Source organism: Poecilia reticulata, linkage group LG17, assembly GCF_000633615.1.
Source record: "Poecilia reticulata strain Guanapo linkage group LG17, Guppy_female_1.0+MT, whole genome shotgun sequence".
NCBI lineage: Eukaryota > Metazoa > Chordata > Actinopteri > Cyprinodontiformes > Poeciliidae > Poecilia > Poecilia reticulata.
In genome coordinates this window covers 19,305,490-19,309,159 of record NC_024347.1, presented here as the reverse complement: position 1 = coordinate 19,309,159, position 3,670 = coordinate 19,305,490, and positions in this window count along the sequence as shown.

The window sequence follows — 3,670 nt, the reverse complement described above, 5'->3', positions numbered from 1 at the left end:
ATTTTCATGCTTTGATTGCCTTATGACAGTCTTCCATGAGACAGTCAAAGCTTGGGAAATTATTTTACTTTATAATTGCTTTAAAATTCTTTTTAATCTCCAATCCTTGACCTGTTTGTTGTGTTCTTTTGTCTTCATTGTTGAGGTTTTCTCTGCTGAATTTTGTGAGAGAATAGAAGTCAAGTGGACAGCACAAATTTACATTTTTATTTACTTTGTGGTTAATTGGTGACATAAAAGAAAAACATTCAGGATATATGAATGCTTTTGCTACGTTKTAGTCTAAATAAACGGTAATTGCATGTTGAAGTCACACAACTTGCTCTGTTGTCGCCACGGTAGAGCTAACATTCCATACATCTTACCGTTACATGACGGATATATGTGAGTGCAACATGTTCTGACCTCAGTTTCATGATTGAGTAAGTCAGAAGGGAAGCTGCCAGGACCTTCTCCTCATGAAGACCCAGAGCAAGGGYACTATCTCCCCAACCCCATAGATCAGCCAGGCCTGAATGTCAAAGCGCACAGCAGCCGCCTTGGTGCCAGGAGTCCCCCCTCTCACTCCCTCTCTGGCCCAGGATCTGCTGTCTGGTGACACCACTGTGCTAATGACCTGCTTTGGGATTTGCTCCGTGGGGCTCCTTGGCTTGGGAAGATGGAAGTTGCAGATTTCCAGCTGGAAGGTCACTGTGGACGATGACCACTTGCGCTACATATTTCTCTGTTTTTGTTGACGTCCTTTAAATTGTTACCCTMAACTGTTCCTGACATTTCTCATTATTTGCACCATTTCTTAGTATAGACAGACTCTGATTTTGCTTGGACTGCATACATATGATAATTCCTAGCTCCAAAGTCTAATTGCGCAACAATTTGGATAACAGTGAAGTTGGAAAGCAGAACTCACGCCTTGCTTGCCAAATCTAAAGCCCTCTGATTGTTAGCTCTCCATGTAATGTTGGTTCTTTTTTTTTTAATCAGTTTACGGTGAGTAGATGCATCAATACTCGGAGGCCAGCGTTTTCAGTCACTCATACTCTTTACTTTTTTTTTTCTCTCTCTCTCTCAGCCTCAGGAGTTTGGCTCATTGGAGCAGAGTGTGAAGCCTCCGGAGGGGGCTCTTCTGGTGTTGGAGGCACCTCAACGACCTCACCCATACGCAGTGTGGGTGGCATCCAACCGGGGAGGCACCACAGACTGAAGACGGTGATGCTCCTAGTGGACTCTCCCAGGATTCAGCCTTATTCCGGGGTCATGCATTCCAGCAATCTCTGTAATTATAAGCAAGTAAGACAAAAAAAGAAAAAGTTCAGTCTTCTGTTTTTCTCAGAATGAGCTTGCCTCACTCCTCAAGGGAAACATTCCCATGTCTGAGTTTCAGGAGCTGGATGGGTTTTAATGAGGCAAGTCAAATGTGTGTGTGTGGTTACATGTCTGTGCATCTGCCCTCTTCTAAAGATCATAATTGACCAACTATGCTTTTAAGCCACCCTTTCTCCACCGTCTCTTAGCCTATTCTGCTAAATAGCCTTCAGTTATTATTATTTCTACAGGAGATGTATCATTGGGATTTAAACTTTCTTTGTTTATAAAAGTTTTATTTATTACTTTTTTGTTTTTCCTTTGGAGACCATCTGAGCCAAATGGACAGAGGGTGAGTGAGGGCACAGGTCAATAAGAGCTACTGAAGGAACCAAACACCCGAGGGCCTCAGATTCCACTGGGGAACATTTCACCCTGCTGGGAGGCAGATTGAAATCTCCAGTGCTGCAGCACAGACTTTCTTAAGTATGGTGGTTTAAGGTCTGACAAAAAAAAAAAAAAAAAGCACAGAGAACTGTTCATATTTTCTTAAAAAAAAAAAGCTCTTAAAAGAAGACCGCCTCTGCATTTTCAATTGTATCTCACTGGCTTGTAGCCACAGAAGGACAATGAAATTAGGTTTTCGCTTATGCCGTTTATGAGAATGAACACATCACATTTTGAAGGAGCATAAACGCATGRGCTGATAKAAATTTATGTGCTTTGTTTTGTTATCTTTACACGATTCCCTTCCTGCTATTTCCGCAGAGGTAAGACTTGAGAAAAAAACATTTTTGTTGATTTTATTGTTTTATTTGCTCCAAAAATTTGTACTTTTTACTCTCCTTTCCATATTTATAAGATAAACCATGAGGGAAAAGTCATGTCAGGCAGTTTTCGGAGTATCACGAGCTGCCTTCTTTGCATGAGGTTTATTCTAGAGGTTCTTGAAAGAGGGGGGGGAAAAAAGAGAAAAACTTCTGAGGGAGAGTGCACTTTTACTAAGAGACTCGGCTGCGTGAGCTGTGAGCCGACTCAAGCCTTGCATTGTCACTAATGAAAGTTGCAAAGAGCCCTGGAGGACCGCGGCACAATGTTTGTTTGTGTTTGAGAGTATTCAGGAGATATGAGTGGGGTGGGGGTGGGAGAGGTGGGGCTGGGTAAGGTGCCAAAAAACTTTGGGAGATCTGTCTGACAGAGYGCCGCGACGCAGAGCAGGAACTTTGGAGCATTGTTAAACATTGAAGTTTCAAGGCAACCGGGACCTCCTGACAGATTTCCTAGCACCTACCGACAGATGTTTTACATGTTTGTGTTTACCAAGTTTACTGTAGTTTGTGAGGGGGCCGGATTTACCAAAGCGTGCCGTGTCAATCTGTGTCACACTTGTTTGTATTGATCTTTTGCTAATGTTTTGTGGCAGCAAGTGGGTTAGGGAGCTATTTGAAAAACAAAAGGTGCAGATGCAATTACAAACAAAAAACCTTGACATCACAAGTAGGTCATAGGCTCTAATTTAAAACACTTACATTTTATGTCTATCACAGGTCTATGTGCAAAGAAAAAAGAAAAAAAGATCTGTTGAAACAAAAGGAAAATAATGACTGTCATCCTGTATATACAGTGCCTTGCAAAAGTATTCATACCCCTTGAACTTGTTGACATTTTGTCGTGTTATTACCTCATACAGTTGAAGTGATTGTGATTTTTTTGGTGTAAGACTAACAAAAGAAGTATACGATTGTGAAGTGGAAGAAAAATCAGGCATAATTAATTTTTTTCTTCTATAAATTAAAATCTGAGAGAAAATGGTTTACTGAAATAAATCAAAGCAAAGCATTAATYAGAGTTAATGCTTTGCAGGGCCACGTCATTGCAAATGAGCTCTAGCTCATTGCTCATCCATAGGATGAGTTTTTGTTCATTTTTTAAATGAAAAAATGTTTAATTTCAAGCAGACCGGGCGTATAGGGCCTTTCAGTTCTTAAGCAGATTTAAATCTGGACTTTGACTGGACCATTCTGACAAATTAATGTGCTTCGATACAAGTTAATCCATTGAAACTCTTGCTCTACGTTGCTGAAAAGCAAACCTCCACGACAAACTCAAGTTTTTTGCACCCTTGAAAATGTTTTCTTTTAGGACTGCATTATATTTAGCTCCATCCATCATCAACTCCGACCATCATGCCTTATGGTACAGAAGAAAACAACCTCCACAACTTGAACTGTCTCCAACATGTTTCATGGTAGGAATGATGAGTTCAGGGTCATCCATCCATCCATCCATCCATCCATCCATCCATCCATCCATCCATCCATCCATCCATCCATCCATCCATCCATCCATCCATCCATCCATCCAT